The following is a 24,078-nucleotide window of genomic DNA, read 5'->3' on the forward strand; positions in this document are numbered from 1 at the left end:
AATTTAGATGTTGCTAATGGAGGTATTTTATAGATGTGATTAAAGTCCACCATCAGTTGACTTTTAAGTAAGGGAATTATTCTAGATAGTCTGGATGGGCCTAATTCAGTCAGCGGAAAGGCTATAAGACCAGAGGCAAAGCTTTCCTGAAGAAGTTGTGTCTATGGAAAGTAACTTCAGAACATGCCTGAGAGTTCAAGTCTGCCCTTTCTGACAGTCTGCCTTATAATTCCCGACTTGCTTAGCCAGCCTCTATAATCACATAGACCAATTCTTTGTAATACTTTTCTTAATATATATCTACTACTAGTTCTGCTTCTCCGGTTGGACTTTGATACAACAGGCTATTATAAAGTGGCTTGGGTGTTGTATCAGAAAGAAGAGAGAGTAAAAAGTACTCCTTGACCTAAAATGGACAGCTCACCATTTAAAATTTTATTAGATAGTAATTCACTTCTTTATGTGATCCTATAAGAATGTAGATATCTATAGAAGAGGTAGCAGCATAAACTATTTCTATAAGACCTTATCCCTTAGAGGTTCCCAATTCTCACTTTAGGCACTAAGAGGGTGAATCCTATGAAGGATGGTCGTAAGGACCAGGCAAAAGAATAAGCAGCAATTGGAACTGTTCCTACGCCCAGTTAGTTTGCCCAAGGGCCAATCCTGTCAGAACTAGTATTGCTCCATTCAAATTATCATAGATTCCTGCTCAGTTATAAACTTGCCTTCTTCCAGGAAGGTAAGACCTTACAGAAATGTACACCCCTTAAGATTCCATTATTATAAAGACAATCCCACCACATTTCAAGAAACTCTGGAAAAAAATCTGGAAAGAATACAAATACATGGAGACTAAATAACATGCTACTAAACAATGAATGTATCAACCAAGAAATCAAAAAAGAAATAAAACAATTCATGGAGGATCAGTCCTCACCAAGGCTGAGGCCCTGCCTGCTATAAAAACTGAGCCCTGTTTCTTTTTATTTTATTTCATTTATGGTGTTACATAGACTGAAGTTTTGTGAGTTAGGTTAAACTCGGACCACCTCAAAGAGGATCCATTTCTTTATTTATTTTTCTTCCAAAATGGCAGCCTCCATCTGCACACAAGTATTAGATCTGTACTAGGCAATGCTGAGAGAGAACAAGCATTTCATCACCTACAGTTGCAGAATTTATGCTGTCAGGGGGATAAGGCATGGCTTCAGAGAAAATAAAAAGTAAAGGATACTGCAGAAATTCAAACCTTAGTGAAAAAAGCCAAAAGAGACCTTGGAATAGTTCATTGACAGGTCCACATTGGCAACTGTATTTGACTGACCAATTTATCATTGAGAATCAAGAGAAGCCCAGCACCTAAGGAGCTGGGACCAGCCACCACTGCAACTGTGGACTGTCCTCAGCACTCATTATGCTCTGGACTTGAGGACTCCCAACAAACCACAACTGGCCTCTTACATCACCATTGTGTGATGTAAGATGTATTCAAGATGTATTAGAATAGCCTCTTTCTCTGCCTACCCTGTAGGAGCTGATAAATTGAGTCAGGTTTCTATGCTTCTGCAGCCTTAGTGAAAAATGATGGCTCTCTTTTCCTGGTTCAAGTGTTAGAATGAAGAGCTGGGGCTCACTCAGAATAATGCTGTGTATTATACTTTCTCTCCAACCTACCCCTCTTTTGTATCTCATCACCACTTATATAGAGCACCTCCACACTTTGTTTCCTCATTGACAATAAACAGAACTGTCTCCCCACCAAAAAAAAAAAAAAAAAAATACATGGAGACAAATTAAAATGAAAACACAATGGTCCAAAATCTTTGGGACACAGCAAGAGCTGTTCTAAGAGGTAAGATTACAGCATTACAGGCCTTTCTCAAGAAGCAAGAAAAATTTCAAACAACATAACCTTACACCTAAAGGAGCTAGAAAAAGAACAAACGAAATCCAGAACTAGTAGAAGGAGGGAAATAATAAAGATTAGAGCAGAAACAAATGAAATAGAAACTATAAAAACAATGAAAACAGAATCTGGTTCTTTGAAAAGATAAACAAAATTGATAAACTTTTAGCCACACTCATCAAAAGGAGAAGGAGGGAAGGAGGGAGGGAGAGAGAGAAAGAACTCAAAATCAGAAATGGAAGAGGAAAAAAATAGCTGATATCACAGAAATACAAAGGATAATAAAATATTATGAAAAATTGTATGTCAACAAATTGGACAATTTAGAGGAAATGGATAAATGCCTAGAAATATATAATCTTCCAAAACCGAACAGGAAGAAATAGAACAGACTGATCACTGCAATGAGACTGAGTCTATAATAATAATAAAAAAAAACTCCCAACAAATAAAAGTCTAAGACCAGGTGGCTTCATAGGTGCACTGTCCTAGCATTTAAAGACGTAATACCTACTTTTCTCATACTATTCAAAAAATAGAAGAGGAAGGAAAACCTCAAAATTTGTTCTATGAAGCCAGCATTACTTTTATACTAAAACCAAATAAAGACACTGCAATAAAAGAAAAATAGAGAACAATATTGCTGATGAATACAGGGGCAAATATCCTGAACAAAATATTAGCAAGCCAAATCCAACAATACATTTAAAAAAAATCATTCACCACAATCGAGTGGGATTCATTCCAGGGATATAGCATGGTTCAATACTTTCAAATCAATGTGTTACATCACATTAATAAGAGAAAGGAGAAAAACCATATGATCATTTTAACAAATGCAGAAAAAGCATTTGATAAAACACAACATCTATTCACGATAAACATTTGCAATAGAGTAGGTTTAGAGGGAACATATCTCAACATAATAAAGACCATATATGTAAAGCCCACAGCTAAAATATTGAATGGTGAAAGACTGAGAGATTTTCCTCTAAAATTAGGAACAAGACAAGTCTACTTTGGCCACTTTTATTCAACACTGTACTGGAAGTCCTAACCACAGCAATCAGATAGGGAAAAAAAAGTTAAAGACATCCAAATTGGTAAAAAAAAAAAAAGGAATAAAACTTTCACTATTTGCAGATGACATGATACTCTATATAAAAAACCCAAAAGACTCCACTGAAAAGAACTGATAAGTGAAATCAGTAAAGTTGCAAGATGTAAAATTAACACAGAGAAATCTGTTGCATTTTCATACACCAATACTGAAGAAGCAGAAAGAGAAATTAAGAAAACATCCCACTTACAGTAACACCAAAGAATCCTAGGAAGAAACTTAACCAAAAATATGAAAAAGAACTATATTCTGAAAACTATGAAACACTGATGAAATAAACTATAGATGACACAAACAAATGCAAATATATTTCATACTCATGGATTGGGAGAATAAATATTATTAAAACATCCATACTACACAAAGCAATCTACAGATTTAATGTAATCTCTATCAAAATTCAACATTTTTCGTAGAACCAGAACAAATAATCCTAAAATTTATATGGAACCACAAAGAATCATGAATAGCCAAAGCAATTTTGGGAAAGAACAAAGCTGGAATTATCACAGTTCAAGATTTCAACAGACACTACAAATCTGTAGTAATCACAACAGTATGGTAATGGTACAAAAATCACTCATTTTTGACACATAGATCAATGGAATAGAATAGAGAGTCCAGAAAAAAACGCAGTCTTACGGGTAAGTTAATCTATAAGAAAGGAAACAAAAGTATACAATGGAGAAAAGACAGTGTCAAATGTTACTGGGAAAACTGGACAGTTGCATGCAAAAGAATGAAACTAGACATATTTTCTCATACCATATGCAAAAATAAACTCATAACAGATTAAAGATGTAAATGTGAGACCTGAGACCATAAAACTTAGGAAAAATTGGGTAGTGTTTCTTTGACATTGTCCATAGAAACATTTTCTAGGTATGTCTCCTTAGGCAAGGGAAACAAAAGCAAATTTAAACTACTGGGACTACACTAAAATAAAAGCTTTTGCACAGCAAAGGAAACTATCAACAAAACAAAAAGACAACCTACTGAATTGGGAAATATATTTGCAAATGATACATCTGATAAGGGGTTAATATCCAAAATGGATAAAGAACCTACACAACTCAACACAGACATACACAAATTCCAATTTAAAATGGGCAGAGACTTGAATAAACATTTTTCCAAAGACATACAGATGGCCAATAGCCACATGAAAAGATGTTCAACATCACTAATCATCAGGAAAATGCAAATTAAAACCACAATGACAAATCACTTTACGTCTGTCAGAATGGCTAAAATAAAAAAACAACACAAGAAACAACAAGTATTGGTGAGGATGTGTAGAAAAAGGAACCCTCAAGCATTATTGGTGGGAATGCAAATTAGTATAGCCAATGCGAAAACCAGTTTGGAAGTTCCTCAAAAAATTAAAAATAGAACTATTATATAATCCAATAATTCTACTACTGGGTATTTAGCCAACCCCCCAAAAAACAACCCAAAAAACAATGAGGACACTAATTCAAAAAGATATATGCTCTCCTATGTTTATTGCAGCATTATTTACAATAGCTTTTTTAATTTACAATAAAAAATTTACAATATGAAAGTAACCAGGGCATCTATTGATAGGTGAATAAAGATGTGGTGTGTATAAAAAAGTGGTATATATGTGTGTGTGTGTGTGTGTGTGTGTATATATATATGGAATATTATACATATATATTATGGAATATTATTCAGCCATAATAAAGAATGAAATCTTCCATTTACAAAACATGGATGGACTTATAGGGTATAATGCTGAGACATGTTAGACAAAGATAAATACCATATGATTTCACACACTGTGGAAATTAAAAAACAACAAAAGGAAAAATAATAAAAGCCAGACTCAAACACAGAAGACAAACTGTGGTTGCTAGAGGGCAGGTGGGTGGGAGATGGGTAAAATAGATACAAGGGATTAAAAGTACACTTATCTTGATGTATATTGAGAAATATATAGACTTGTTGAATAATATTGTACACCTGAAACTAATATGACAATGTACATTAATTATACTTTAATTAAAAGCTCTAAAATACTCTGAAATCTACCCAATCCAAGAAAACAGAGTTGATACATAAACTACGGGGTCAAAGAATACACGTCTAGATCAAATTCTTTGAAATGGTTAATTTTATTTTTGCTATACCAATAAATGTGGGTATGGGTTTGGAAGGAAGAAAGGTCTGCCTGAATATATGGAGGACCTCGTGATGGTTTTGGCAAGTTGGAGCTAGCAAAAACATGATGCATCTTTAAAATTAGTTCATTTGGTTAATTTTGTATTTAAGATAATTCTAACGATTTTGTTGCTGGTCGTTTCTACAATCAGCCCTCCTGTGGTTGAGAGACTGACAGACCTGTACCAAGATTGGAGGATTCAGGGAGACAGTACAGAGAGCAAAGATATTGCTATAAATATGGGGGGGGGATTATATAATGTGCTTATTCTTATATTCATCCAGGCTGAAATTCAAAAGACAATGATTTTAAAATAGGTTTACTACTGAGTTTATTTTTTGACCCTGGCAGATGTCACCTCAATGTCGTTCCACTTCTATTTTCCTCAAGGGAGCAAAGCTGCTCATGAGCAGGTGAAGGAGGAAGCAGGTGGTCAAGTTAAAGTAAAGATACTGCAAGTTTCTATAGAGAGAGAGACATTTAACGCTGTCCAGAATATTAATGAGGAATACGATTTGCATTTATCTCCCGAACATAGAGATTGGATGTATCTCCCAAACATCTATTTTCTAGATTAGTAACTACTAAACTATAAACATGAATTCAGAGCTTCCTAAAATTATTTATATTAGAATCTAGTATTGAGGCCTTTTTTTCCCCTTGACATTATTCTAAAAGGGAAATGAGAACTTTACCCATAATTTCCGATGATAATTGTGGACTTCCATTCAAGAAAAGACGGAAAGAAAATCCAGCAGAAGCAATGTTCGAGAACTGCTTTCCTCATTTCAGACTACAACTATATGCATAATCTTCTATTTTCACAGTAAAGCTCCCATTAGTTATACTGTGAAATTGCAGGCTACCCTTTCTCCAGAGATCTCAAAGTTCTTTTCTGGTATCAATTTGTCAATAGCCCAATGCCTCTGATCCTACGGAGCCCAGAGGAATCTGTTCCAGCATTATTTCTGTGAAAGCCTTTCATAGGCTTTATGACAACCCAAGCTAAGGAGCATCAATAATGACTGCAAAGTTCTATTGCCAAGTGCTTACTTAACTAACGAAAGATATTTCCATTAAAAGAAAAAAAAGTATGGCTTTGAAAAACTCTGATGAAAACTCAAGGGCAAAATATTTACATCCTTCCTAAATCCACTCAAGCTTTCAATCAAAGATTAAATTTACACGTTACATACTTATACAATGCCTGGTAGAGAAAGCTCAATAAAAATTACTATTAACTTTACAAATCTGTGATAACTCAACAGCGATTATTTATTAGTTATTGTGACTTAGAGCAAGTCATTCACCTTTTCAAATCTCAGCTTTCGCATTTACAAAATGGGGCTTTCCCACCTGGATATGAGCAGTAACGTTACTCAAGAGGCATGAGACCATTTTTAAGTTATTTTTCATACAAATATAAATTTTGAGTATGATTAACCTGGGACTTGAACTTCAGACACTTTAGGAATTTAACACTGATTATAATGAATTATATGTAATAATACTGTATTTTACAAATGTTAGATAAACTGGGAAAAATGTAACACTGATCTATCCATTTACAGATAGATTCCTTCAGAATAAAGTTCTTCTCAGCGATCATGCATAAATTCATGTCACTTTAAGGATGGCTGTAGGCAGACTCATGAAGTTATTAAGATTTGTTCTGGAACATTATGAAGCAAATTTTAAAAAGGCATTTAAGCAGTTTTATGAATGTCTCTAACTGGAAAACAATGGTAAAACCAATAGCCCAGTGTGCCAGTGAACACGTCATAGAGCCTTAAACGAGTACTTTAGGAGAAGAAGGAACACTGAGGTTTGGGCTAGGATTACAGAAGACCCTCTCTATCTCAGAGCTTATGGACATAAGCAAGGTTAAGTTGCTTGTATTTGAATTCTATGTTCACTGTGATCTTTCTGACTCTTCCTACATCTGAATAAGGACACAAACCCAGGATACTTAATGACAGTATCCATGCCTTTGATATGTAATCATCTATTGTTATTTATTTTTTAAAGATTTTATTTATTTATTTATTTATGAGAAACATGGGGGGTGGGGGGGAGAGAGAGAGAGAGAGAGAGAGAGAGAGGCAGAGACACAGGCAGAGGGAGAAGCAGGCTCCATGCAGGGAGCCCGACATGGGACTCGATCCCGGGTCTCCAGGATCAGGCCCTGGGCTGAAGGAGGCGCTAAACCGCTGAGCCACCCAGGCTGCCCTATTGTGTATTATTATAGATCTCAAATATGTAAGTCTCATCTCTCCAGCAAAGGTTTTGGTAGACAAAGGCCTGAGTCCAACCAACGGTCTGGTATGTATTAATAGTGACTTTTTCTTATATCGTGTTTTACGGGTTTCAAAATTAATTATGTCAGTCAATCTTCATGCTAAAAAAACAGGCTAAATAACCTGGATCTCTGAAGGCTTAAATAGGTAACCTGTCCAAAATTACTTGGTTAGGCTTCAATAAATATTTATTGAATTGAATCTCTGCATCATCTGTTAAGTACCTATGATTTGTGATCACTGAGCTTGCAAATAACATAGTAAGAGTTATAGTGCCTTGTATAGCACTTTCCCCTATTTTATATAGTACTTTGCATGTTATAAAGTGCCTTCACCTACATAATTGTGCTTAATGATTGATATCTTAGAGAGTGGGAGAATAAGCCAAGTGTAAGAAATGATGTTACAGTATTATGTCCTGGGAAACGTAAGGACAGCTGAGCAGGATTTAGATTAATTCATGGGTGATACCGTCATAACATTTGTTACTGTTGAGACAGATCCATAAAGGAAATTATTGAAAAGGAAAGCTAAAGACAAGGCTTTGCTTGTCTCCTTACGCTGTGATGCCCTTCTCTTCTTCCTTCTCAGAGCAGTTTACTCTTCCTTCACAGCTCCGCTCAAAGGCCACCTCCTCTAGGAAGTTACCACTGAGCCCTCTGAGTTTGGAATAAATTGCTTCCCTCTGTGTTCCCACAGCTCTTTATATGTAGCTCTTGTACAGCACTTGTTTTCCTCTTCTTTGGAAATAACTGTTTATTTTATAAAGCTTCTTGAAGGCAGAGGCTAGCTTGTCGTCATTAGCTCCCATTTTTGCCCACCACAGGGCAGTACTGAATGAACTGGAGGGAATGCCATATTTAAAATACTAAATATTCCTACAAAATATCCCCCAAGGGTCATCTCCTGCCAGATTCTGCATGAGGCTACTTTGATATCATAAATATAATAGCAAGGACAGTAGAAAGACGAGTCAACATGGCAGAAAAGATGATTGAGGGACAAAAAAAAAAGTAAAAATGGACAGAGCAGAGATTTAGGAAAGCACGCTGTTAGAAAGAGGCTTCACTCCATGGTTATGTATTAAGGGCCCCCTATGTATCAGGCACTAAACTGATTGCTGGGGATATAAAAGAAAACAAGGCTCTGTCCCCGTTCTTCAAGAAGTTTCTGATCCACTGTGGAAGACAGTCAAGTGACCAATAATTACAAAACAAAGTGCTAAATGCATCATTAAAGAAAACTGCCTACTACCACATGGCAGTTCCAAGTCTAAAAAATCTTGTGTTTAAACTGTACTAAAAATACGAGGAAATGAGGCCGAGGTTAAATTTCTAGTCTTGCGATGATGACGTCATTTTACTGTAGGAGTTTCAATGACAAAGTTCTATGCTTATTAGGCCTAAGAATATATAAGCTAAACGTATAACATCATTGAGTAAATCCAACACTTGACAACATCCAGACTTTCTTGAAGAAGAACCAGTTTTATTTTCCTATCACCCCCAGCATTATGATTACATGCCCTCACAGGGACTTTAATTTCTTCTTTGAACATTCATCACAGTAGTAATTATTGGTAACCTGGGCTCATGCGTCTCTTCCTCCCTTTGTTCATGAGCTTCACAGTGTTGGGAAAAGGTGTCTGTCTTGCTCATCTTTACAACCCTAGCTCAGTACCTTGTGCATAACAGATGCTCAATAAGTATTTGATAAATTGGGTAAATTACTAACACTTGTACTTCTGTCACCCAATACCATAAAATAAAGTTTCCCTATGGCTTGCAACAGCTTATTCTGCAATGTGTGGTGTTCATTCCAAAATGCAGTGTGAGATCAAACAAACAAACAAGATCAGATTATAACTGTGAAATCTGCATAACGCACAAAACTAGCAAACACAGCTGGGCAGGTTGTGCCCGTCACAGAGAAGCCATGCCAAGTAGTAGACGGCGGCTGACATCTAACCTATTTTCTCCCTTTTAAGCCATGGTGCAAGGATGAATTCCTTGGAAACAGGACCTCTTCCTAATTCCCAGTCCATAGCTTTGGTAACACAACTTGCTGGTTGCCCTAATTTAACACATTGTATCCAAGGACCGTGTATACTAAAATATGATGGGAGCAAGTAGAATTACAGATCTAGCTTTCACTTAATAATGTTATTTTTAATAGACGTATAATTGACACATAACCTTATATTAATTTCAGGTGTGCAACATAATAAATCGATATTTATATATCCTGCAAAAGGACCACCACAATAAGTCTAGTTAACATCTGTCACTGTACATAGTTACAGAACTTTTTTTCTTGTGGTGAGAACTTTTAAGATCTACTCTCTTAGCAACTTTCATGCATGTGATACAGTATTATTCATTATAGTTGCCATGCAACTAACTATATTTATAATATAAATATACATTATAATGTATATTTATGTATATAGTTTTATGTACCCGTTGACCCCCTTCATCCATTTTACCCTTCCCCCATTCCTAGTCTCTGGCAATCTATTCTCTATTTCTACAGACTTTTTTTTTTTCTTTTTTCTTTCTCTTTTAGATTCTCCATGTGAAAAAGATCATATGATATTTGTCTTTCTCTACTTCACTCATTTTATTAGTATAAGATCGCTAAGGTTTATCTATGTTGTCACAAATCACAAGATTCATTCTTTTTTATGGCTGAAAAACATTCCATTACATATCTCACATTTATCTACCCAGTGTTAGATATTTAGGTTGCTTCCATATCTTGGCTACTGTAAATAAGGCTGCAATTAATAATGTTTCATTTTGTTGATCAGGACTGGGTTGGAGGTAGAGATCTGCTGGCGGCTTTTGAGGAAGGGGATAATGCGGATAATACAGCAACCACAAAAATTGATTTGGGATCCAGCATTTTCATTTCCCATACTTAATTTCTCTCTTTTGTTTCAAAACATCCATAAGAGACAACACATTGTGCCCATTCCAGTAGCTGATTAATAAAATGAGCTTTCAGAGGGACCTGGGATGCTCAATAAGTTGGGCATCTGACTCTTGGTTTTGGCTCAGGTCATGATCTAAGGGTTGTGAGATCAAGCCCCGTGTCAGGTTCTGCGCTGGGCTTGGAGCGCAGCTCAAGATTCTTTCTCTTCCTCTCCCTCTGCCCTTCCCCCTGTTCATGCATGCTATCTTTCTCTCTAAAAAACTAAATAAAATAAAATTTTATTTATTTTCATATAGTTATTTATTTTATTGACATTTTCTTTTTGTTTTTAGACAGTCATGTTGTCATTAGACTTGTCTAGTGCATTTGTTAAAACACTGATCCATTATAATCTCAATGCAAATGCCACGGCATCCATGAATGATTATTTTAATACTGTGTTATTTAGAATACATATCATTTATTTTAAAACCATAGTTGTGAAATTATTTTGATTTTAAATACCTGGCTTAGAGCCAGAACCTCATAAGCAGTTAGTTATTAGATACCATTAGTAACATCAGGAAAGACCAGACAGTTCACAGAAATGGGAACTAAAAGGAAAACATTCAGAAGATTCCTTCAAAGTAGAAAATGAGAATCATAATGCCTTTAACTTTTTTATCAACAGAAATGATAATCACAACGATAAAGATTATTAATATCTTGGGATATCCTATGTGCCAGGCACTTTGCTAAGTACATCATTATTTTACTGTCCCTCAAAACAAAAAAGTGAAATAACTTGATTAAGTTAGAACTTGTACAGACTGTTTGAATCCAATAAAATATCTCTAAAGGCATGCACTTTCCCAAGTTAGATAACTGGTTCTAAATGTCTAAGACCCACGGTTCCCAGAAACGTCCTGTCTAGAAGGGGCAATTGACTCTTGCTTGGGAGGACATAAAGAAGTGTAAAGCTACTCCTTTACAGTACAGTTACTACTCCTAAAACCATGCCAATTTGTCCCAAACAAACAAGCAAATGTATAAAATATGTACCCACAGTGTACTATATTGTCAGTATAAATGAAAACTTCCTGGCTGTGGTTTTAATTGGAAATGGAACCCTTCTCTTGCTGCCCAAATTTATTACAGTTACACATCACCCTCAGGTTTTCATCTAGGAGACAAGTCATTCTGGTGATGGATGAGGCAATATTTATATATCATCTTGCAAAGTAAGCAAGGAGACTTCCAGTTTAAAAGCACCATCAGCTATTGTTATACTCCAGTAATGAAAACAGTGATTTTGGAAAAAAGATCACATACATACAAATATTACAAATAATTTTTAAGCTGTGATTTTTTTTTTTTGTATAAGTTGTACAGGTCAAACTATACCTTTCAATTTAGGTGACGAGATGCAAGATATTACTCTTAATATCTAATAATATCTAATTATAGATATTATATATATCTATTATAATTATAGATAAAGATATCTTAATATCTTTGTTTAAGTTTCTGTAAAAAAGATCTAGTCAAAGAAGTTTGTTTATAGTTTAACTCAATATTTAGTACTGCAAATTTCACACTTCCTCCTGTCAATTCGCCGTTATAAATATTCATTAGTGATGTTCATACAACTTCCAAGTGACTTTTTATCTATTAAATAATTAAACTATTATAAAATTATTAAATAATTAAAACAAAGATGAGAGATTAAGAGCCATGAAATGTATAGTTTTATCAAAAATCCTGAGTTAACTATGGTTGCTATGATATATCATAAAATACAACTATGAGTGTCCTGACAACTAAGGCAATAAAAGAACCGATTTCTAGGGGCATCTGGGTGGCTCAGGCAATTGAGCAACAGACTCTTGGTTTCAGTGAGGTCATGATCTCAGTGTCAAGAAATTGAGCCCTGATTCAGGCTCCATGCTGGGCATGTAGTCTGCTTGAGATTCTCTCTCCTCCTCTCCCTCTTCCCCTCCCCCCATCCCATCCCACCCCCAACCCACTCGTGCTTTCTCTCATATAGATAAATAAATTTCAAAAAAACACTACAATTTCTTAAATATATTTCATTACATAACAAGAGGAAACGCATGAGTAAACAACACAACACAAGACTCTAAAGAACTCTTATAATCTGTTGGTAGGAATGCAAAGTGGTAACTACATTTGATGAAAATGCCCATACTCTATAGCCCATGGATTGGCTTCTGGGTGCACACTTGGCACCCAGATATACAAAAAACAAAAAACAAAAAACAAAAAAACAAAAAAACAAAAAAACACAACTCTTGCTTACAAGCACCAAGATCTCGGTACGAAGATGTTTCTTGTGGAGCGGCTTATAATTACAAAAAACTAAAAACAAACAAAACTTGCTAAATTCCCGCAATTGAAGAATATATTTATCCAATGGGATAGATAGCATTTTAATATGAAGGAACTAGATCATAGAGATCAAACAGATAATTTACAAAAATAAAGCTGAATGAAAAAGTTACAGTGTTTTTCAAGATGGCAACATTAAAAAATCCAAAGTCAAAACTATAAGTTGTTTATGAATATATAAGCTTAATATAAAAAATATAAAAATATGGACTATAAGGAAATATGCCACATTTATGATACTGGTTCCCTCTGAAAAGGGAGACAAGAAAAGGACCAGGTGATGGAAACAAGATGTTTCCACTCAGTCAGTAATGTTTATTTATTTTTTAAAATCCTAATGAAAAAAAAAAAAAAAATAAAATCCTAATGAAAACAATATAACATCATAATTGTTAATTTTAAGTGGTGATTGTACATATATTTGTTATATTTTTTATATACTTTTAGTTTAAAAAACTAAAAAAAAAATGCTTATGATACTTTCAAGATTAAGGCTCTCCAATATAGCCTAAATAGCGTAAAGACCATGTGTGTATTAAAGCAATAATCTTTGATATGAATGCTGTCATAAAATTAACATATCTCTGTTTTAGCACCTCATTCATTCATTCAGTAAATATTTGTTAAGCCTTAGGATGCACAGACACAAGGCAAAGCTCCTGCCCTCTGGATTTTATATTGCAGAGGACAAAAGAGACATAAATAAATGATCGGTATAAAATACAATAAATAGCTAATCATTAGAACTGAGGTTAGTCAGATGGTACCCAGTAAGGCATACCCATTGATGTTTTTTCTGATTGTGTCGTGTTGAGGCTATCCCAGTAGTTAAATAGTTTGAATATCACCTTCTACCATAAGTTCAATGAAGAAAAATTAAGCAGGCTAAAGGAATAAAGAGTGTGAAAGAGATGCTATTTAAATAAGGTGGTCAGACAGGCTTCTTTACAAAGGTTTTTTTAAGCAGAGACTTGAATAAAAGGTGGGAAGGAGCTGTGGGAAGATTTTGAGAATGTGGATCCAAACAACAAGGCAAAAATAAACTTAGATTTATGTGGAACACCAAGATGTTGCAGGCAGACTGGTCTGAGCAAGGTGGGAGTGATCAGAGTGGACATCAAAGAGGCTTTCAAGGGCCAGATTATATAGGACCTTTCAGGCAGTAGTAAGAGTTCAGATTTAATTCTCAATGGGATGCAACAATCGGAGAAGAAGTTGAACAAGGAAGGGACCTGACTGGTTCAGATACTAAAAATTTTATATGTATATTATATAATCATATTGTATAATTAGATAATATTTAATTATATATTTTATATTTGTATAATATATTTATATGTGTATTTCTATATTATATGCATATTATGAGCTATGTTAAAATATAAAATATACGTGAACTTAGTAACAGGGCAAGAGTTTGGAAGCAAGGAGATCAGTGAGGAAATACTGCAGGGGTCTAGCCTAGATATAAAGCTGGTTGGGACCTGGCTGTCAGCAGTAGAGAAGGTGAAAGTAATCTGATTTGGGATAGATTTTTGAAGGTGTGGCTAGCAGGACTTGTTGATATATGTTGTGAGGGACATAAAGGAGTTAAAGAGGATTCCTAGATTTTTTTTGTCATGAGCAACTAGATAAATATAAGCTGCTGTTTATAGATATGGGAAAGACTACAGGCAAAATCCATTTGGGGAGAAGAAATCAGGAGTTCTATAATAAATGTGTTAGGTTTAAAATGCCTACTAGACAACCGAGTGGAGACAGCATAGAGGCAGTTGGCTATATAACAGTTGTTATTGATACTGTTAAAAAAAATCAGAAGCATCATGCTAACTACTTTTCTCAACACCTCCCCCACAAGAATATGGTTTTGTTAACTAGCCAACAGTTGCTGACTTATTATTCTGGTTTTAGATGGTGAACACAATATGTACTCCGCTCTGTATGATTTCTAACAGCTTATTTCCATTTATATGAACACGTTAATGGAAAAGAAAGCAGGAATGGAAACAAACACTGTTGATTGGTTCTCTTATCCCTGAATGAAGACACTCATCACATAATGTGTATTTCCAACATTCCACACACTCTGTTTACAGAATCCAATTTTCTGAGGTTATTTCAGATAAAAGGCTTTTTAAATAACAAAATCATAGTATTGTGCTCATAGTCCAAATCATAAATGTGATTTTTAAAAAGGTTTTCGTGATGGTTTTATCCCACATACTGCAAATGAAATTAGGGTGGAATTTATGGAATGGTTTAAGAGTAGGACATGCATGTCAGACTGCCTGGGTTTATATCCTGTTCTCACTACTTAGTTGGAAAAGTTATTTAACTGCTTGCCTCTATTACTCCACCTGTTAAATAAGGATAATGATATGACTGAAGACATGAACGAACAAAGACTAAGTGTTTAGTAAGGTGCATAGCACCATGTAAGTTCTTGATAAATATCAACTACAAACATTATTTGTAAAAATATAGCATAGGTTGAGTTCAATAAGCATGTAGTAAGTACTCCTATATGCTTCACACTGTGCTAGGCACTAGTAAAGCACTGACTCCAGTGATAACTAAACAGAATGCTATCCCGAGTCAGACAGTAGACACATTGATGATACTCCCCAACATTGTGGATATGTTTAGTCTTCAAATTTTTGAAATCAAAATCCATAAGGAGCAGTCCAGGCATCACAGCCAACCTCAGATTGCCCACTAGCTCACTTTCTCTATCACGCACACAGCTTCTTATGCAACTTATGTTGACCTGACCATGAACATTGAATTCTCCTCTCCCCTGAGACATAGCTGATCAGAAACATATTTGATTTCTTCATCTTATCATTTCCGAGAAGAAAAGAAAATAACAGGAAAGAAACAAAAAGTTACATGGAATGGTGAAAAATCACCATTCAGACATGACCTGATTATAATGTGAGCTGCTAGACCTCTCAATGGACTTCAGCCTTCTGGAAGGAAAGGGGCTATTTCTTTGTACTGAAGCAATATCCAGCTCAATTCTTCATTTAATATTTTAGAAGTCAGTTTCAAAGTAGGTCAAAGAATGAAAACCAATTCTGGCTTCTTCCTTAGCTCACATCTTTAATTTTCATGGAACTGATACTATGTGAATCTATCTATTCCCAGAAAGATGAGAAGAAACTTACAACCTGCCAATCTCAGTAAGTTCTTTTCCAATATTATGCGTGTGAAACAACTTTCATCACTTTCCCCTTTTGTAAGAAAAGAAATTCTGAAACCTAAAAATGGCACACGAAAAACTGGTCTGCCCATTGGTTTGGTGAATTAAAACCAAAGCAGATTTCATACCAGCCACTTTATACAATGAACGTTTCAGTATGCAGCTGTTTCCAGAGAGCTGATTTTAAGTGAAAATGAGTGTTTCACTTAGGGCAAACGATAACTTTTCCAAGTTCTTACATTAGGAACAAAAGATGTGAGGGGGCACTTTGATGAATTTTTCTCAGCCCTTAGATGATGGCTCCCTGCCACCAAAATTCTATGCAAGAATACATAAAGTTTCCACAAAATGAAGGGCGTACAAAAATCTCTGAAACAAGACTGTTCTTCTGGAAAAAAAAGATACTCATATTTTAACTTAATCAACTGTCAAAAAATAGTGTCTCTTTAAAAGGCTCAAATTAACATATTTTATGTAAATGTTTCAACAGAAAAATTAGAAAAAAAGGCAAAAATTGCAAAAACAACTACAATTAGGAATAAGAAAAGTTATTTTTTTGTTTATTAATTATTTTTAAAATTCATGAGAGACAGGGAGAGAGGCAGAGTCACAGGCAGAGGGAGAAGCAGGCTCTCTGCCGGGGGGGGGGGGGGGGGGGAGTGGGGGTGCCGAGGAGGGGTGTCCTGGGATCATGACCTGAGCTAAAGGCAGCCACTCAACCACTGAGCCACCCAGGTGTTTCAGGAATAAGAAAATGTAAATGGCCAAGAAGCATATTAAAAATCTATTTAGTAAATAACCAAAAAATACATCTTTGAAAAACTCAGTCTCATTTCACCTTCCAATATCTCAGTTTCTCAACGCAAAATGTTAGAAGTTATCACCTTAGCAGAAAAGGTGGCGGCAATAAGAATAATTTTATCATTATTCTTGTATTCAAAATTTCAAAAATAATCCTACTTAAAATCTATAGATCACCATCAATATATAATTTTCAATTATTTGTTAAAGATGAAAAGAAATATAAAGGAGGAAAAAAGTATCACAGAGCATAGCACATAGGAAGGGTAAGTACTTTTTTGTGAAGCTTTTTGTATTGGTTGTGTATGTGGATAGTGTGTGTTTAATGAGTTGCAATATAAAATATTTTTCTTGCTGTGGATCAATTTAAAGCAAGTTTTAAAGCCACAAACACAGTTTACAAGGTGTGATTTGCTCATCTTTAGCTTGTTGCTCCTAAAGAGGTCCCCTGACTTTGCTCTCTACTCTGTGGCTGAAGCTGTCTTCCTTCTGTATCTAGAAGCTCTTCAAGTACACACAAAAGCAAGCAAGGCCGAGAGAGAGGGACCTACCTAAGTCACACATGCTCATTTCAATCCTCATGACTTACATATAGAACGTCCATTTCATTCAGTAATGATTCCATCCTTGAGAACACAAGAATATAGCCCTACTCTTTAGCCTCAGCTAAGTACAATACAATGAGCTCAACAATCTAAAAACATGTGTGTTTAATATGGGAGGTTTCAAATGTGAGAGAAGGACGATATGTTTGATAAAAAAGACTACATGCTGATATCTATTCATCACGCATATAACCAATAGAAGAATAAATAAGCTGTCAAGGTGAGAGGATAATTAAATAAAAATATTGTATATCCACATAATAGGATTTTTATAGCTATAAAAATCATATGTTCTAAGAATATATGATACAAGTAAATGCTAAAACTGGAGTAGTAAATGAAAAAAAAGAAAAAATGCATGTCATATGATTCCAACTTTGTAAAATAAAATATATATATTTAGAGAGAAAAATTTGTAAGAAATATGGCAAAATTATTTCAATGTTGTGTGTTAAGCTCTTCTATTTTTTCCAAATTTTCTATTTGGGAAAATACATTTAAAAGATTCAATTAGAAATGGAATTTGAAAATCCCTCATGAACACTGAGATTTTGCCTCTCCCATCTCTCTTGAGAACATCATTAGTTGCCCAAGTGCAGTAGCTAAATTTTTGTAGTTGTCTCTTAATTTGCAGAGGGAAAAAATACATTCATTTAAAAAGTTCTCAAGAAATAGAAAACATTCTAGAAAAATACTATATTCAATCAACTGATCAATTAATCAATTAAAAACATGTTATTATTTATTTATTGCCTAGGAATCTGGTAAATGCTATGAGGTAGAAAAGCAATAAATCCAGCCTAGAGGAGACCTCTCTGCTCAGCATGAGTTTGCTTGGGATTCTTTTCCTCTTCATCTCCCTCCCTCTCTGCTCCTTCCCCTGCGCGTGCTCTCGTTCTTTTCCTCTCTAAATAAATGAATGAATGAATGAATGAATAAATAAATAAATAAATAAATAAATAAATAAATAAAATCATTTAAAAAAAGAGTAGTGATCCAGATAAAGAGTTGGGATAAATAAACACATGAAACAAATGTGCATGTCGGTGTATTAATCAATTGGATGTAGTAAGTGCTAAATGATGTCATATAGTGCAGTACATAGGCAGGGCTAACATACAGACAGTCAAGAAAATGGTATGAGCTGAAATTGGCAGAAAGCATATGTAGAGAAACCAACTTCACATAGACCTTGAAGGATGGGTGGAATCAAGATAAGTGGAGAGAAGCACAAACTATTCCAACCAAGAGGAGCGTCCTCTGCTTGTCCTTGCGGAAAAAATACATGAGATGAGGGACTTCCTGTGTGATGACACTAGTCCTCAAAGTCAGAGGATCAAGATGTCAGCCTAAGACCCATGTACAGTCCCAAAGCTGGAAGAGCAAGCCCCTCCCCCAACCAAAGTCTGGACAATATGCCTGAAGGGCTATAGTATTTTCAGGAGATTGCTTCTTATACCTTTCAAGTGATATTCTCCTGATTGAGAACAAACAAGATTACTCCTTGGGCAATCTTGGGCAAGAGGAGGTAATTCAAAGTGATCCACTGCAAGCATTTATTATTTTCTCATGTCTAAAAATCTTGCATGTGTGCATTCAGTTAAATGCTTCCCCTAATCTTTATGCAAAATTGGAGCTCCAAGTAGATGAGCCATGCTTATCTTACTCAGCATACTCCACCATCGATTAAGTTCAAAAAAATATACATACAGATATATTTATTATATATAAGATATACTATAAGACATTATATATAAGATACATGCACACATATATAGGTCGAACTCATCAGGTTCTACAGTTTTTTGCTCCTCTTCCACCCTGCCAGATATAAGGTCATTCTACCATTAACCAGGCCACGAGGCTGTCATCTAAACCCTGTGCTTGAATCTGCCCCACCCAGCCTTTTTGTCTTTTTCAGACACTGTGTAGCATTAGGCACTTGGCTACCACATATTATTCTCCAAGTGGCCCTTTGATATGCAGCAAAATAATGTTTCATCTTTAAATTCTGAGTGCTGGCTTTGCTTCTCTGCTCCCCCACCATCTGAGTACACACTACTTTGTATTCATCTGGCTTAGGACTCTTCTTCACTTCCAATGGAGGCAGGAAACACGTGTTATTTGACTTTGATCCTCACTACCACCTCTTGGTTTTGCATGTGCTATATATGTTCTGTCCACTTCCCCCTGCATTCAGTAGCCTGGATTATTGGTGAAGCATCGGCCCATCAGAGACTGAGGCACTTGTACACATAGAGAACGCTATCTGAACATTTAGTGACATGATGTGGTTTTAAGTTTTATTAGCCCCACAATAATCTTTCCCAGCTCCCTCCCAAGCACCCCACCCCCATATACTGTGTATGCTATGTCAATGAGCTTCAACCCAAATGCGGTAGTCCCCTGCCAATCAGATCGCTAGTCCCCTGGAGGTGCCACAGAGTCCTAATGGGATGTAATGGGAAATAAGGTTGAGTGTAACCAGATTTAAAAACCAAGTAGAGTTTTAGAGTACTCAAATAGAGTACTTTAGACTTGATGCAACAGATAATAAGGAGCTCTTATAGGCTCCTCAATAAGGAAATACTTGGTACAGGGATATATCAAAAAGATTGATCTCCATGAAACTTAATTCATTGCAAACACGAATTAAACTTTTCTAAGAAATAAGTCCAAATAATGAACTAAATAACAATGAAGCGTTAATAATGAAGGAACTGAATATTTTGCTAAAAAATTCCATTCTGGGATAATTAAGGGATAAATCAGTTCAAATGAAAGATGTCACTGTTATTAAAACTTCATTTATTGAATTATGTTTCATGTGAACAGTGTATTTTAAGATCATTTGATTATCATAAGTCAATGTCATTTCCAGTTTTTAGAAAATTGATATTAATGTCTTGTCACTGAAAATGTAACTGAGTTTATCAAATTAATTTCTCAAAGGCCACCTGATAGCCACCAGATGGCAACCTGCACTGACGTCAAATTCGAAATTTAAGTTATAGATGGCCCTATGACTATGCATTACCACTCACTCGTTCCACTGGGTTCCTTTAAAATCATAAAACACAAAGGCTTTCTACTGTTTCCCTAAATTCCATTTGAACGAAATGAAATATGTTCTATCCAAAATGCTTGCAATAATTAAAGTTATTTTTTTCTTAATAGGAGTCTATCTAGAAATAGCACAATATGGAATGATCGTTAATAGCCCTGTTATGGTACTTGAATAAATGCCCATCAAGAGCACGGGTACACAGTAGTAAATTTCCTAAAGAAAATCCATTTTCATTTCAAATTCTGACATTTTATTTAGAAAAATTGCACCCTTTCTTTTAATTATTTCAGTAAACATAATGAGGGTATTGCTAACTACACCTCAGAGTACTTTATTTTCTCCATTTTTTTTTTTTTTTTGTAATATGAGTCTACTTGTAATTAAAGGCACACTGCATTAATGATGCCAAGGGTCTCCAAGGGAAACACTTAATGTCCACCTCATAATATTATGCCAAAATTACATGCACAGAAGACTTTTTAATAATCTTTGTTTCCTAATTTAGTTTTGATTGGCTCTGAAATCCACAGCAGCTCTCAAGGGTTCACATTTCCACAGTCATCAGCACTTCTGCACCATCAATTGTACAAACGCACATGACTTCTTCCGTCTGCAGGCTTCTTTTCAAAGCTTCTGTTTAACTTATCCAGAAAATTAGCTGCAGGCTGGAGATAATTGCAGATAATTTTGCCATTTTTAAGCCACTGGGGTGTTGCGTGGAGATATGACAGCTAAGTTTGTCTAAACACAAGAACAAGTCATAGCTTTGTGTTGTCACTTCAGCTTTACACACAGGTTCAGATCATCCTATTTGCTCTTTATGCAAATTGAAACAAATTGTAGTCACTAGATGATCTGTGTTTTCTGACAAAGCTGTGCTACGTGAAGCTTTTATATGGCTGGAAGAAGGACATGATCTATACTAAAATATTAACCCAGCCTTAAAAACAATGTTTAATCTTCTTGTACCCTTCAGATTCTTCCTCCTTAACAGAGATACTTCTTGAGCCATCAATAACTTACAAGGAATATATTTAATTAAAAAGAAAATGTATGGTCTCAATATACACAACTCATATATGTATATGTATGTGTTCTGTTTCCTCTATTCTATGTTCATGAATAAAAACGTCAGCGTGCTCCCATAAAACTAACATTCATACATGCTGGTAGGATTAATATACAACAATTTAAAATCACTATACATTAAAGAATTATTAAATAGGCCATCCAGGTTAGTAAGCAGAGATCTACTGGCAAATGGAATCATGGAGCCCTTTTTCCTAAAACTTCACAATAAACTATATCCTGGATGGCCACTGCCATGAAATGATGGAGCAAGCGCAAAAGGCAGCAAAGGGAACTCCTAATGCATTGCCAGTGAACTTCAACTTTATATAAAATAAATCAGCTATGGGAATTTCAGGGTATTTCTCTCACCAAATGTCCCCTTAGTGCTCAGAATTGTTATACTCGCAGCTAATAAGGGTGTACTCACTAACCGAGTAGGTGATTTCTGAAACCATTTTGCAGCAAACATTTACATATAAGGGTTAAGTGGTGATTGTGCTTGTGTGGCAGCTGCCCTGATGTAATGGGCCATAACGACCCTGCGGAAGCAGGTATGGGTGCTGGTGTCAAGGAGGAAAGAACGAGAAAGTCATAACACAAATGACTTGATGGATTCCCATTAGACCTTGGATTCAGGAGCACCTAAACAGGTCTGATAGGACAGCACCCTACACAGCTGTACAGCCGTGTGTCAAGAACCCTTCCACTAAAGAGTTTTATGGAAATCCCAAAACTACAGAGAAGACATGTTGCTGTACGAGGCCATTATCATTGACTTGGCAGAGAATATGCACACAAATGGTCCCAAAGTATGTGTTTAAAGGATACATTATTAAATCTGTTATGCCAATCATATGCATATTAAGGACTCCAAACTGAGCATCAGTAGGGAACATCCCACAAATCTGACTCTGTCCCTTGGAAAACCATTCGGCCCAGTGACGAGCTTAAATGCAACCAAGGCTTCCAAATATCTACATCATACTAAGATGTAGCCTTTTAAAAGACTGTCCCGTGGATTTGGGGGTAAATATATAAAGTGTACGCATCACTGCACTTGAGAAAGCTGAGGGATAACACTAATTCTTTTTTCCTCTTTTGGTTTCTAACATCACATAGGTAGTGAACTGGGAGGGAACTGACTTGTTTAAAGGCTTGAGACCATGTCCCCATGAAAGGCGGTCATGAGAAGTTTTGTAAAGTGCCCTTTCCCACTCATGAGCAGAAAGAGAGGCACGCTGAAGACAGCAAGGAAGCCCTTCCATAGGATGACAGGATCAGGGCTCAGTTAGCATTCTCTTGCCAGGGGCTGAGGTCAGGAAAGCTGTACACACCATCCAGGGCTGATGCGAATGGAAACGGCACTCTGAAGGAGACCTGCTATTTTACTTAGATCTGTAAATTATGAAACAATTCCAGAAGAGGCATATTGCTACCAGTGTCATGCAAACCAACAGACAGAGCTAGAGTGTTCTCCATAATATGAAGAGTTGGCCCAGAACTCGTTCTCTGTTGCAAGGGGTGGAAGACTACACGACCTATCACCTGCACCGCAAGTGCACCCCAAATTTGCAATGAGATCTTAAATTTGACCTTTTTTTAAAAAAAGACTTTTATTTATTTATTTATTTATTCACGAGAGACACACAGAGAGGGACAGAGACACAGGCAGAGGGAGAAGCAGGCTTCATGCGGGGAGCCCAACATGGGACTTGATCTCGGGATCCCAGGATCCCAGGATCACACCTTGAGCCAAAGGCAGACGCTCAACCACTGAGCCTCTCAAGTGCCCCTTAAATTTGACCTTTTATGAGAGATTATCAAACACCTGGTATATAGCCAACAAATGTCCCTGCTCTTTTTTCAGACTTATTATAGTTTTGCTAACGTGTTTGAATAAAGCTCTTCTGGAAGTCTCTGGTTTCTAAAAGATAGCTTGCTTTTTTTTTTTTTTTTGGCAAAGCACATACCTGTTCCCCAGAAAGACGGGTCCTCTCTTTGAAATATTTAGTCTTTCAGGGCACTTTAGTCATAGTGACACCTAATAGCCAAGCTCTTTTTCTGACTCTCCACAAAATCAGGTTTAGACTATAATTCAAACCAGTCCCCAAAGGCACTTCTGAAAAATGGCAAGCCGTTAGGTTTTAGGTAAAAACACTCTTTATTGCTCAAAATTGTTTCCTGTTACAAAACCTTTTCCACAGTGCTAGGTCTAAGATGATCTTATGCTAATTTAACTCACTGGGGACTGTGAACAGATGCTACTTTGATTAATAGTTTCACTATCCTGAAAATGCCAGGCCAGGTTCAAGATAATAAAGTCAGGTAAGAATACTATTAAAATCTGCCATGTGATTATATCTGTTATGGGAAGAAAAACGAGATCACAATTCCAGGATCAAATAAAGACCACCTACGATAAAAAAAAAAAAAAAAAAAAAAAAAAAAAAAAACAATGACATAAACCAAATGAACACACTGTCTGAATTTTTTAGCACA

The 24,078-nt window shown here is 35.7% G+C and overlaps 1 protein-coding gene and 1 pseudogene across 1 annotated transcript in view; one reads left to right on the top strand and one right to left on the bottom strand.

Annotated features, from left to right (window-relative positions):
* NTNG1 (netrin G1) overlaps positions 1 to 24,078 on the bottom strand; it is a 317,109-nt gene that overhangs the window by 282,789 nt on the left and 10,242 nt on the right. The window lies entirely within an intron of this gene.
* On the top strand, positions 1,093 to 1,366 carry LOC102157021 (annotated as a pseudogene).

Source organism: Canis lupus, chromosome 6 (genome assembly GCF_011100685.1).
Source record: "Canis lupus familiaris isolate Mischka breed German Shepherd chromosome 6, alternate assembly UU_Cfam_GSD_1.0, whole genome shotgun sequence".
Classification (NCBI taxonomy): domain Eukaryota; kingdom Metazoa; phylum Chordata; class Mammalia; order Carnivora; family Canidae; genus Canis; species Canis lupus.